At 37.8% G+C, this 14638-nt stretch overlaps 1 long non-coding RNA gene and 1 pseudogene across 1 annotated transcript in view; one reads left to right on the forward strand and one right to left on the reverse strand.

Annotated features, from left to right (window-relative positions):
• LOC126943011 (uncharacterized) overlaps positions 1–14638 on the reverse strand; it is a 189330-nt gene that overhangs the window by 170141 nt on the left and 4551 nt on the right. The gene's annotated exons all lie outside the window — the stretch shown is intronic.
• On the forward strand, positions 1404–2260 carry LOC126942976 (60S ribosomal protein L6-like; annotated as a pseudogene).

Here is a 14638-nt window from a genome sequence, read left to right on the forward strand (position 1 = left end):
GAGAATAATAATAATAATATTTATGTTTTTCAGAACAAAAAAATTCTAAAAAAGAAGGTACTAGTCCTTTCAGAAAGTTAAACATATTACAAAGCAATAGTAGCCAAAATGTCTAGTGTATCAATAGATATAAAGACCAAACAACAGGCCGGATACAGTGGCTCACACCTGTAATCCCAGCACTTTGGGATGCCTATGCAGGCAGATCACCTGAGGCCAGGAGTTCAAGACCAGCCTGGCCAACTAAAAATACAAAAAAATTAGCTGGGCATGGTGTCACGTGTCTGTAATCCCAGCTACTGGGAAGTGCTGAGGCAGGAGGATTACTTGAGCCCAGGAGGCTGAAGTTGCAAGAAGCACGATCTTCGTACAACTGCATACTGGCCTGAGCAACAGTGAGACTCCATTGCCAAAAAAAAAAAAAAAAACAACTAACAAAAGAGTCTAGACCGACATACATGCATACAGGAAGGCAGATTAGGAGAAATGGCCCCTTTGAATCAATGGGAAAGATGAACTGTCAAAACCTACATTGGATATTATTGAGGAACCGTCTGGAGAAAGAAAATAATTCTAGATATCAACTTCATTTCTTACATTAAAATGAATTTAAGCGGCATCAAAGATTTAAAAGTAAAATAAAAATTGGCTACTTAAAACTTTTAAATTCCTGCTAATAAACTCAGGAAAATAATTTTTGTACCACATAAAACAGACAATGGGCTAATTTCTATGTTACATAAGGATCTACAAATACTTTTTGTAAGTTTTACAAGCAAAATAGGTAAACAGGAAAATGGGCAAAAGCACGATAATCCATTCACAAAAAATACAAATAGTTTTAAAATAGAAAGATGTCAAACTTTTACCCACAATAGGAGAAATGCAAATTAAAACCACAAGATTCTTTTTTTTTTTTCTCCCATCAGATTGGAAAAGAACAAAATATTTGATTAAAAGCAATCTTGCGGAGAATGTGGTGGGAAAGGCATTCCCCTTGGGAAAACAGACTGGTCCTATCCCAGGGAAGGGCCATTTTGGCAGTATCTGTACACATTAAAATGTTCATGCCAGACCAGGTGCGGTGCCTCATGCCTGTAATCCCAGCACTTTGGGAGGCCAAGGCAGGCAGGTCACCTGAGGTCGGGAGTTCAAGACCAGCCTGGCCAAGATGGTGAAACCCCATCTCTACAGAAAATACAAAAATTAGCTGGGCATGGTGGTGGGCACCTGTAATCCCAGTTACTCAGGAGGCTGAGGCAGGAGAATCACTTGGAGGGAGAGGTTGCAATGAGCCAATATCGTGCCATTGCACTCCAGCCTGGGCAACAAGAGCAAAACTCCGTTTCATGAAAACAAAAACAAAAACAAAAACAAAAAAACTCTCTTTCCCATCTTGCAAGATGGCAGGTGAAAAAGTTGAAAGCCAGATACCCAAGAGAAGAAACCCGAAGCCAAGAAGGCTGATGCTGGTGGCAAGGTGGAAAAGGGTCACCTCAAGGCTAAAAAGCCTAAGAAGGGGAAGCCCCATTGCAGTGCAATCCTGTCCTTGTCAGAGGAACTGGCAGGTATTCCCGACCTGCTGTGTATTCCAGAAAGACCATGTAGAAGAGGAAGTACTCAGCCGCTAAATCCAAGGTTGAAAAGAAAAAGGAGGAGAAGGTTCTTGCAACTGTTACAAAACCGGTTGGTGGTGACAAGAACGGTGGTACCCGGGTGGTTAAACTTCACAAAATGCCTAGATATCATCCCACTAAAGATGTGCCTGGAAAGCTGCTGAGCCACGGCAACAAACCCTTCAGTCAGCACGTGAGAAAGCTGCGAGCCAGCACTGCCCCAGGACCATTCTGACCCTCCTCACTGGAGGCCGCTGGGGCAAGGCGGTGGTTTTCCTGAGGCAGCTGGCTAGTGGCTTGTTACTTGTGACTGGACCTCTGGCCCTCAATCGAGTTCCTCTATGAAGAAAACACCAGAAATTTGTCATTGCCACCTCAACCAAAATGGGTATCAGCAACGTAAAAGTCCCCGAACATCTTACTGATGCTTACTTCAAGAAGCAGCTGCGGAAGCCCAGACCAGGAAGGTGAGATCTTCGACACAGAAAGAGAAATAGAAGATTACAGGGCAGTGCAAGATCGAACAGAAAGCTGCGGACTCACACATTTTACGAAAAATCAAAGCTATTCCTTAGCTCCAGGGCCACCTGCGACCTGTGTTTGCTCTGACGAATGGAATTTATCCTCACAAATTGGCGTTCTAAATGCCTTAAGAACCTAATTAAATAGCTGACTACAAAAAAACAAAAACAAACAAAACAAACAAAAACAAACAAACAAACGCTCATACCTTTGACCCATCAATTTCTCTTCTAGGTTTCCATTCCTAAATCATATTTCCACAAAGAAAATAGAAGTTCACAGAAAATCACTGGATTATTGTTTTTATAGCCAAGGACTGAAAATAATCTAAACATCTTTCAGTAGGAGACTAGACAAATCAACTACGATACCTTCATCTGGTGGAATACTTTGTAACTTAGAATAAAGCATACCTCCTTCTGACCTAACTGACCTGAGTTGAAGAGCAAATCATGTCATGTTAAGTGCTTATTGGTGATGGTTGTGGCATCTTTAGGCAAGATGTGGAACAATTTGTATGGCATATTAGCATTTTTGTAAAAAAAAAAAAATCAGACATACCGATGGCAAGAAAGTGGCAATGACAGTTAACTGTGGATGGTGACACTGGTAGATCAGGGAATGGGAATGGGTTTAGGAGAGCAGAGTGCTTTCCAATGAAACCCCTTCGTTGTGTGTGCATTTTCTATCTTGTGCACATACTTCTTATAAATGAACATAAATTCATTAAAAGTTAAATAACTAAACTTTGTGAAATAACATATGGTATTTTTTAGTCCATCCTTGTAAATGTGACCTTCCTCTTGTACGTACTCAGTTTTTATAGGTATTAAATCAAAAGCCAGCAGAAAACATATTCATTTGGAAGTTCTTTATAATATAACTTGGCGTGTCTGAGATGAGTTTCCATTTGATTTTTAAAAATTGTACCTTGTCTTCAATACAAACGTAAATCTTTTATGCATTTATTTCGATTGATGTAAAAATAACTTCTTTTTATAGCATCGGCTTTCATATTTGATATGACGTAGCTGCCCTACTTATGAAAGGGCACCCAGAAGCCAAGATCCCTGCTGGCAGATGCACCTTTGTAATCATAATAATAGTACCTTGCTTTTTAGAGTGTGTTGCGTGTGGGCTATCATTTGAGCTTGATCATTTTTTTCCAGGTCTAAATTATAAGCACCTCTGTCTATATGGAAAGAACTGTTTTTCACAGTTCTTTATGTTTTCATAGATAAGAGAATTCCATTCTTGGTACTGGTCCGCCCTTCCTCTTTCCCTCCTTCCTTCTTTCCCTGCTTCTCTTCATCCCTCCCTCTGCAGATGTGTCTGCTTTTGAGTGATAAACATGATTTTAAGAATAAGCCTCAGAGAGGAATCACTTTTCAGTGTCTGCTTGTAAGCCAGCTTGGTTCTTATACAGGGTTATTTCCTACAGATCACCTCATTGGAATTAAAACAATGGATTTTTTTCAGTTTGGGGATTGTTTTCCACCCAGTTATCTGTGCAGGAACCCTACAGAATGGGAGGCAGGTTAGCCCTATCTCCTGGTTTTTCAGAGCATAGAGGAAAAGGGAGAAAAAGCCATTATTGTTTGCTGTTTCTTGTCACCTACTTTTTTTTTTTTTAATGGAATCTCGCTCTGTCACCCAGGCTGGAGTGCAGCGGTGCAATCTCGGCTCACTGCAGCCTCTGCCTCCCAGGTTCAAGTGATTCTCCTGCCTCAGCCTCCCAAGTAGCTGGGACTACAGGCGCCCACCACCACGCCTGGCTAAGTGTTTGTATTTTTAGTAGAGACAGGGTTTCACCATGTTGGCCAGGATGGTCTCAATCTCTTGACCTCGTGATCCATCTGCCTTGGCCTCCCAAAGTGTTGGGATTACAGGCATGAGCCACTGCGCCCAGCTTCTTGTCACCTACTTCTTATTTAATGACACTAAATGTGTATTTTGAGTAGAAGCTGGACCTTTTTTATTTCTATTTTAGTTTTCTCTTTCTTCTAAGTTAAATTTTTAAAACATTTGAAACTGTTTTATTTGGATTTTCTGCTTTCATTTTCTTTCCCACTAAAAACAGCTTTGAATCCTCTTTATATAACTTGTTGCCTTTGAAAATAGCCTTTCCTTTTTGTGCAGATTCTTCTTTCTATATCATTTCTAGACATCTAATTTAAATAGAAATTAGTTATTTTCTGTAAGGCTTTATTTCAGCCACTTTCTTCCCATTCAGAGAGCAAAAAAATATGAGATTTAGGAAGGCATGCCAGTTTCTTTCAAGCAAGTGTTGGCCTCTAGTGGATCAAAAGTGCAACACACACTTTCTGTCTACTTGAGCATTCCGTGAAGAACTCTGTATTTGGGGGAAACAATAAAACAGGTTGCTACTACTGAAGAAAAAAAAAAGGAAAATACACTTCCTTTTGCCAAATAGCATAAATTCATAGATACAATGACAGAATAGCATTAACAGAATTTGCTACCTGATAAATTTAAAACTTAGAAGTGTAAAAATACATCATAAATAAAATTCTAAGTCAAATAACAAACTGGAAAATACTTCTAATAAATATGACCTACAGATAGCAAAATACTTTTAATATATTAAGAGCTTTTACAGATCAACAAACTATAAGAATGGATAAGCTTTCGCATGGTTTCCACTTATAAGACCAACTTACAAAAGTCATAGCATTTCTCTGTAGCAGCAATAATCAACTAGAAAACTTTAAAAGGAGATACAATCTACAGAAATAAAACAATAAAATATATGGGGACTAACCGAACCAGAATATACAACATCTCTGGGGTGGGGGAAGCTTCTAAATGCCAATAAAGGACACAGATGAGTATATAAATATATGGTTTAAAACAGGCTGATTTAATTATCCAAGATGTCAAAGTTTTTCGAGTTAGACTTAATTCGCCTAAATAGAATTCAATCTCATTCAAACTTCCAGTTTTCTTTTAGATAAACTAAAATAAATGTATTCTAAAATTTACCTGGAAGAATAAATGTCCACAAATAGGTCAACCCTTTAAAAAGAAGAGTATAAAAACAGGATGTGTCCTGTCAGATACTAAGACATAGAACAATGTCAATAATAAAAAGTATGAATTTTGAAGAACAAATAACTAGACCAATGAAACAGAAGACAGAGTTCAGAAACAGATCCATACACTCATGGGAACTTATATGTAATAAAAATAGCACCACTAATCAATGGAGAAAAGACATAGATTTTAAAACAGACAATGCTGGTGAAACTTATTCATGTATGGAAAAAATAAAACTAGATTTCTACCTAACACCAAATAACAAAGGTGAACTTCAACAGACTGAAAATCTAAATGTAAAAGGTTAGAAACTATAAAAATTAATGGAAGGTAACATAACAGAATATACTGGTGATCTAGGGTTGGAAAAGACTTCTTAAACAAAATTTGCAAAGCACAAATCATAAGGGTAACAATAAATGTATTTACCTCAAACTTGGAGACTTCTATACAATAGAGGAACAATGGGCAAATTTAGCAGACACATGACAGAACAGGAGAAGACATCTCAAGGTCTACAATTGATCTGCATCTCATATCTAGAATAGTTTTCTCCAATGGAGCTTTCTACAATAAAGAAAATGTTCCAAATCTACACAGTCCAATATAGTCGCCACTAACCACATGTGGCTATTGAGCACTAAATGAAAATAAGAAGTAGAATTAAATGTAATACACAGTACCATTTGATTTATATAAATTGAAAACGCATGTTTACAATAACACACATTTAATAAGAATTCATATAACTGAAAGAGTAGTCATTGAACACACTAGGAAGCTTGCATATGTGTGTCTGTGGGGCAGAGGGAGAGGAAAATGGGAATCAGGAATCAGGATAAAAGGGAATGATGCTAATAATTTCCATGAAAAGAGGAGTATCATTTAACTCAATCCTCTGTAGCTGAGGTCTAACAAAAATGAAAAGAAGGAAAAGCCTTAAGAATCTAGTAGGAAAAAAAAATGAACAGAATAGAAAGAATTAACATACAAAATATATGTAAATAAGAAAAAAACACATGAAAGTCAATGTTTAATTTCTTATTATCCAAAGAAATAAAACGGAAAAGAAGAGTGAATAACATTTTCACCCATCATATAGAGAAATAAAATTAGTAAAAATATCGTTCATTTTGGGGAGAATTTTCAAAGAAGCAGGCGTAAGAGCTGGTATTTAAATTGACAATCCCTTCCTGGAGGGCAATCTGTCAGTATATATCAAGAACATTAAGATAAAAACAAAGCTTTTAACTCTGCAATTCCTCTTCAAGGAATTAGTCCTAAGTAGATTATTGGATAAGAAAATAAAGATATAAATATGCCCACCACTAACAATAAAAGATAAATACAAGCCAAACACCCAATGATAGGTGCAGAGTTAAATCATTATGATTCATTCATAATGAAGGAATATATAATAGGACATGTTCAAAGAAAATGTACTGCACAGGAAAACACTCATGAAGTACTGACATATGAGAAAACACGCAACATTTTATTTATATCTATTATAAAGCCAAGTTTATTTTTTAAATATGCATACACACACAGGCATTAAAAGCAACAGTGCCAGGAAACACAGAAGATGTTAATGGTAGTTATTTCTGGATATAACAGTAGTATTACTGGAGATTTTTGTTTTCTTCTCGATATATTTCTGTATTTTCCTGTGGTCACTACCAAAAAATATGTGTTTCTATTATAATTAGAAGATACACATTGATTTAGGAGGCATGGAGGTATCTTAACTTGCAATAAGTGGGTAATTCGAGAAAGAAGGATGTGACATTTAGTCTAAGCACAGATACTACCTAAGAGTGACAAAGTAAGTCCTAGCATCAGTAGGAGCCAGCCCTTTACAAAATACACAGGACAAAAGAAAGGTGGGCAGGACCCGTGGTCCATGAGGACTCCCACTGCAACAGCCAGATCTTTCAATGGGGCTGCAACGTGCCAGCAAAACCTAAGCCGCAGATGGTCTGCGTTCTGCTCATGTTCACTCTCAAAAGGTCACCTAAACTGAGGATTTTTTGATGAATAGAGCCAGTGCCCTTTTCAAGAATAAAGGTGCTTTATATATAACTACAATTTCTACCCCAAACAAGATTTCTAGGTAGTTCTGATCATTTCTAGGAAGCTGTATAGTGGCATTTCACCAGTATGAGTTACAGACACCTGAAGGTTACCTGAAGGTTTGAAAAGTCATTATAATAGTTGCAGAGTTATTGAAGATCGGCTTATAAAGATAAAATGGCAATGAGATTAAGGGACTTATATCTGAGCTACGCAAGCCCAGAAATGCTTTTGCCAAAAAGAATTTACAGAATTTCACACTGCCTTACAGGAATTTTGATATGAAAAATCTAAGTTCATGCTTAAGGAAGACAGATACACAGTGGAATGTAGTGGGTTCACTGTGACTAAGACATTTCTTGACCCAAGCCTCTGTAACTGATGACCTGGTCTCCAGTGAGCAGAAATATCTCAGCCTAGAGAGACCAGCTATAGGTGGTATGTGTAGAAAAGGAATACAATTCCTAAACAACTCTCAATGAGCTCAAATTTTCATTTTGGAAGAGTAATTGGGTTTATCAGCCGTAGTGGACAAAGGTCCTACCAACAAGGATACTGGACATCATAAAGGTACTCATAAAACAGTAGTGGAGGCCAGGCGTGGTGGCTCAGGTCTATAATCCCAGCACTTTGGGAGGCCGAGATGGGAGGATCACTTGAGGCCAGGAGTTCGGTACTAACCTGGTCAACACAGCCAGTACGCCATCCTTTTAAATTTTTGACTCTCTCTCTCTCTCTCTCTCTCTCTCTCTCTCTCTCTTCTCTCTCTCTCTCTCTTTCTCTCTCTCTCTCTCTCTCTCTCTATATATATATACACACACACACACACACACACATATATATATACACACTGAGCATATCTTAGATGGAAAAGGGAGATTCCAGAAACTAGGGGAGGGAACACAGCAAGGGAGACCAGAGGGCATCAGTGTGAGAATAAGTCAGCTACCCGTCCTTGTCTTGTGATAAAACTTGATCATAAAAAATTAGTAGAATAAATGAGATTTGCTTCTAGTTTCATTTTAAAAAAGAAAAAAAAATCAACAGAATAGAAATTAAAAATACATATCACTTTCTTATAGACTGAGACACAAAGATTTATGAAAACTTACATATTTTATAAAATTACATTTTTTTTAGTTTATGAAAACAAAGCAGAGTAAAAGTGAGCTCTATCACAACCTGGTAAGATTTTTTTAAAGTTACATGAAACCAATGTTTAGAAAACAAATGTTTATTAATATAGGGAGATGATTCATAATGAAACAGCTCAAACAAGCAGAAGAATGTTGCTCAAAGTTCAGAGGAAAAGACAGCGGGAACTTGAGAGCTATGAGTCCCTCTGTTTGCAAATCTGGAGCAAAATGGCACCCTTAGATATCCTGACTGTCCACAAAGCTGGAGGCCCAGGACCTGTAAAGCAAGATCACGTCCAGTGACTTTTAGTTTCATTGAGTAAGACCTACTTAATCCTTGTAATCACTCACTCTGTAGCTGTCTGATAAACACTATCCATGTACCGGGCCCTTTGCAAGGTTTAACAAGATCACTGTTTCCCAGTGCTCTGCTGTTGGAATTTGCCACAAGTGTAAGAAAGGTGTTTTCAGCGTGTGAAGAAAACCTTTTCCAACGCCCGCTTCCATACTGGGTCTCCCCTCCTGCCGAAGCAGACTTAATCGTTTTCACAGCACTATGTTCCCATTTCTGTTGTGGTTCCCTTTTATTTCATAGTAAGCTGTTTGGTGCTTTGGGTCTATCTCCCCTCTAGGCTGAGCTCCTCAGGCACAAGGACAGTATCATCCTTGTATTTGTAGACCTCAGGGGGCGTCTTGCACATTGCAAGCACTCTGTAACCATTTGGCAATATTCAGCTCTGCCTATAGGTCTGTGGCTCTTCGAGCCTCAGTTTCCTGATGAATGAAGTGGATCTGACAATACCTCCTGCTTCACAGAGTTGTCATGAGAATCAAGCAAGAGTCCTGTGGCAGCCCTTGGCACAGGCAGGTACTTGTGGTGACACAGGTCTTCTGGGCATTCAGCCCTTCCTCTCCTGGTAAAAGCACTTTGTTTTCTTTTGGGAAATCCCCTTTTGACCATTCTTATAAGGGCCATGTGGTTTCAGTGTGCTGACGTCTACCTGCCCCTCCCCCAAACCTGCTTTCCAGGGTTGAGTGTGTGCAAAGCCAGGTCACTTACGTCCACTGAACATTTGCTCAGGGCCTTCTGCTGAAACAATTGGGAAAAGGTTCTCTGGAGTCACTGAGTAACTTAGATATTAAGCTTTGAGCTGCAAATTTGCCCCCATAAATAGCCTGCCTGAGAGCACTCTAAGGTTTCCTAAGATGCCGTTAATTACAAGATAAACCATTATTTTCTACACTACTAACAATAAAGAAATGTAAGAAGAAATTGTACATTGCATTTTGATTTCAGACATGTGAAAAAGAAAAGGAAAACATGCATTTTTAAATTGATGAGATATGGCAAAACCAGCACAGAAGAAAAAGACATGAAGAGTCGCCAGTCCTGATAATATCGTTTGATCCCTCAAGTCCATCCGAGCCTAAATTCTTGAGTTAGTCCTGAACTTTTCAGGAACAAGAGAGTGTATTTGTTTGTTAGGGCTGCTAACAACCACAAATTGATTGGCGTAAACAATCAGAATGTATTGCTTCATAGTTCTGGAGGCTAGAAGTTCCAGATCAAGGTGCAGGGTTTGCTTCTCCTGAGGGCTGTGAGGAAAGGATCTGTTCAAGGCTTCTCTCCCCAGCTTGTAAATGGTTGTCTTCTCCCTGTGTTATCTCACAGCTTCCCTCCATGTGTATCTTTACCCAAATTTTTCCTTCTCATAGAAACATCAGTCAGATTGGATTAGCTCCTCACCCCCAACCCTCCAATAATGACCTTATTTTAACTTGATTACCTCTGCAAAGACCCTATCTCCAAATAAGGTCACATTCTGAGGTACTGCGTTTGTTATATAGCCTATAACAGAGGGAATGCATTCCCTTTATACAAAAACCAAGTTGAGGTGGGTTTCTGTCATTGGCCACCAAGACTTCTGCCCAGTAAAATTTAATTTCCTTCCCTTAGGTAACTAAAAGTTCTTTAAAATCCCAGCAAGTTTTCAGAAATGAATGATAACATGCATGAGCAAAATTTTAATTTAATCAGTTCCGTTCCTTCTGAGTCATTCCTGAGGGAGACCAGAGGTTCAGGACGAGACACTGCAGGACCAGACCCGGGCTCTAATTTTGATTCTTCCATTACAAATGAAGTTGGCCAAATCAATTACAAAAAAGAACAGCAATTTCATTTTAAAGGAAAGTAGTATGAGATTGTGAAAAGGACATTAATCTAAGGATGAAAATATCTCCTTTAGATAAAAGGTTCTGACTCTACCACTTGTTCTGTGATATTAGGTGAGCCACTGAATGATCCAGGCCTCGTCTTCTGACGACCAAATGGAAATGCATGTGAAAGCTCTTGACAAACTATACATTGCTGTCCATGACTACGTTTTGGAGTTTTTTTCTCACTTCACTATTGAGTGTCACAACCCAGACACTAGACTCTATACAATTTAAATAGATTATCTCATTTAATCTCCACGATCTTATGAAGCAGTTCAATTAGGTCTATTGTTCCTCCCAGTTTTCAAAGAAGGAAAATGGAAAATAACTTATTTATTTTCGTTTTATTCTGTTGATCAAATTATTGGGCCAATGTGCAATGGCTCACTTAGATTAGTGCGGTCTTGGTTTAAGTTGTTTCAGAGGTTGCATTATGCTCCGAGGTCACCCCAATCAAATGAAGAGATGGGGAACTTTTTCTAAAGTCAGCAAATTAACAGCTAATACATTACACAGCCCAGATTTGAATTCAAGCAAGGTAGGCTAGAGATTAAGCTCTTAACTGAGCTGGTATATAAGGGATAATGGAAGCTATCTATGGAGATATACTGATAGATGTATATATAGAGATACAAAAGAACAATGGAAAAACTGGCCACAGATGTTTGTTAAAAATACTTATTAGATTTTAAATTATGGAATTAAAGCATGTGTTTTTCCTCTGCTTCTGAAAATAGAACTGCTGGCTGAGTAAGTCCCCCGGAGGCTGAAAGACCAATAAGTGGACAGAAATTCATTACTCTTTGATTCTGAGACCAGCTGCTTCATGCAGAATCTGGCACTTACCACACAAGGACCACTCTTAGCTTTATAATCAATGTGACGCCTTTGTTTAGCTGAGCCTCTCCGTCTTGTATTTCTCCTCACTAAGCATTCTGTTGCTGGTTGTTTTTCTCACTGTGTTGATGTATTGATGTCTGTTTCATTGTTCCAGATTATATTTCACTGAGTTTTCAATAGAAATGTCCCTTTTTGCTACCTAGTGAGTGGGTGTCCTTCAGCAGCTTACCACTTTGGAACTATTATTCTGATATCCCATTGCAAGTCACACTTTGTCATTAAAGTCAAAAGAGCAATATCCATTTCACACCTATGACTCAGTCCCAAGTTCACCAAGAAATTGGATAGTATTCTCTGAATGTTTTGTATTTTTAATTTTTTTTAAAAACAAAAGCAAAAAGTTGAAGCATGAAGATAAACGAATTCACTTGGGCCATGAGAAAGTCGTGGTAACACTGAAAATCGTGAGAGGCAAGTGCGGCTCCAACAGTAAGAAGAGGAGCTTCCTCAGTCTGAACCACTGGGCCCAGGATGTATGATTTATTGAAGATCTCATACAAGAATGAAGAATTAGCCTGGCCGTGATTGCAGAGGCCCTCTCCCGCTCATTAACCTTGAGCTCACCTGGGAGTAGTTTTGAAGGCCAAGGTCAGAAAAATGTATTGTTGGATCCAAACATTCTCAGTTAGGATTGTGCCTATTGTCTTTTTGATTCCACAACTCCATGACAGCCTGCTACCAGCTGGAACTATGTATTCCTCCTCCTCTCTGGTTCTTCGCTATTCACCGGGTACATTCTTCCCACTATGTGTCATAGTGAGGAATACAGCCATTTGGAGTCAGACAGACACCAGCCTGAATCACATTTGAATCACATCACATAAAAGCTTTAGGTCTATGACACTATTACCTGCTTCTCTCTGCTTCCGTTTTTTTTTCTGTAAATGAGGGCAGCAATAGTTATCTTCCAGAGCTATTATGAGGATTACATGAGGTAGCACATGCAAAACACAGTAGATTCTAAAAAAAGTTGTTCCTTTTCTCTCTTTTTCCCGAATCATCCAAAGGGAATTTAGTCAACTGGTAACTTTGAAAATGTTAACATAATATCTATCTCTCCACAGATAAATGCATATGCTAACCATCCAAAAGTAAGTTAAAAGCACAGATTCTACAGCCAAACTACATAGGGTTCAGATCCCTTTGTACTTCAATTGTCTCACTTGTAAAATGGGGATAACAAACGTGCCATCCTCATAGTATTGTTATGAGTGGTAAACAAATTAAGGATGTAAACATATACAACTAACCTGAAAAATACTAATTGTTCCCTAAATATTATAATTCAAGACTCTAATAGTAACACTTATTATTTAGACAGATATATAATGTCAATGCTAATATATCAATCACCTCCAAGAGAGCTTTGCCAAAGACCTATGCCAGTTTCCCTAAAATGTATATTTTTGGAGCCAGAGATAATATTTTTTAGAAGTGTCATTCTGCGTAAACGCTTTTCGTAGTTTATTGTGGTGAAGGACAAAAACAGAGGCTATTTAAAATCATTTTCCCTCTGCAGTAGGGAATGAGGACGGCATTTATTCTTTCCGCATTCTCCGTTCTAGATTACTCCAATAATACTCATCATTTATTCTTTCCGCATTCTCCATCCTAGATTATTCCAATAATACTCATCCTGATAACTTTGGAGTTATTTAATTTCACTGTAAAACAGCTTTGAAAATAGCTATATTGCCCAAACGTCTAAGTTCTAAAAACATCAGTGTCTATTTTAGATCCAGGCTGTTAGCAAATTTCAATATTCATTTGTCGATTCAACCAGAGTTTACTGGAGTTTACTATGTGCCAGACAATGTTATAGAAGATAGGCAAAAATTCCTGCCCTTATAGAGCTTTCATTATAGTGAGGTGAGAGGTGCTCGATAAACAGATAACTAGAACATGTAATTTGTCCAATTATGGTATGTATCATGGAGAAAAATAAATCAGGGAAAGGAAAATTAGGTATCCTAAAGTAGAGATAGGAATTGCAATTCTAAATAGCATAATTGGAGATTATCTCACTGAGAAGAAACCTATCTGTATGACTGAGAGAAGTAAAGGACCAAGCTATGGGGCTATCTGTTGGAAGAGCATTCTAGGAAGAAGGAACAGTGTATGCAAAGCCCTAGAGGTGGGAGTGTACCTGGCATATTCAAGGAATGGCACACAGGCTGGATGGCTAGAGTGGGCAAGAGCAAGAAGAGTGGGAGTGGAAGTCACATGCACATGAAGTTACAAGAATGTTCATAGAAGCAGTAGTAATAGAATCTTGAAACCACTCCGATATCTATCAATAGTAGAATGAATAAATTATAATGTACTTATATAATGGAATTCCACATTGAAATGCAAACAAAAAACAAACTGTAGGTGCTCTCGATAATACAGATGAATCTCACAAACATGATGTTGAGTAAAAGAAGCCAAATGCTGAAGGATAAAAACTGCATCATTTCTTTTACATAAATTTCACAAACAAGGCAACACTTGCAGTAATAAGGCAGATTAGTAGTTAGGACAGAGATATGTGATTAGAAATGAGCTACAAAGTGTCTTCTGGGAGGGACCGAGTGGAGGTAATATATGTTCATTTTGTGATAATTTGCTTAGGAGGTAATATATGTTCATTTTGTGATAATTTGCTTAGGAGTTATGCCTTCCATATGTCTGTTTTACATATATAATATAATGTAATAGTAATATAATATTACTATTTATAATAGTAAATGGAGGAATTTGAGATAGCAAGTACAGGCATTTTTTTCAAAAAGTTTTACTGTAATGGGAGCAGACAAATGAGGTGAAAGCTGAAGGACTATTTTAAAGATGGGAGAAATGACTGTTTCGGAAGGTTCACTTACTCATATTTACCACTGTTGCAAAACACCTGTTCCATTGTTTACTTAAAGGTTTTCAACTTAAATTTACTGAAAAAGCAAATTTCATGTTAACATTGTGTCACCTGCCATAATAGAAATAACTGTAAAAATACAATGCACACAAGAGTCATTCGATTGAAATAATTAAAAAAATAAACATAATTGAATGCAAATCAAAATCAATCAAACTGAGCTACAAAAATGAGTGCCTAAAAATAAGTTACTTAAACAGAAA

Source organism: Macaca thibetana, chromosome 1, assembly GCF_024542745.1.
Source record: "Macaca thibetana thibetana isolate TM-01 chromosome 1, ASM2454274v1, whole genome shotgun sequence".
NCBI lineage: Eukaryota > Metazoa > Chordata > Mammalia > Primates > Cercopithecidae > Macaca > Macaca thibetana.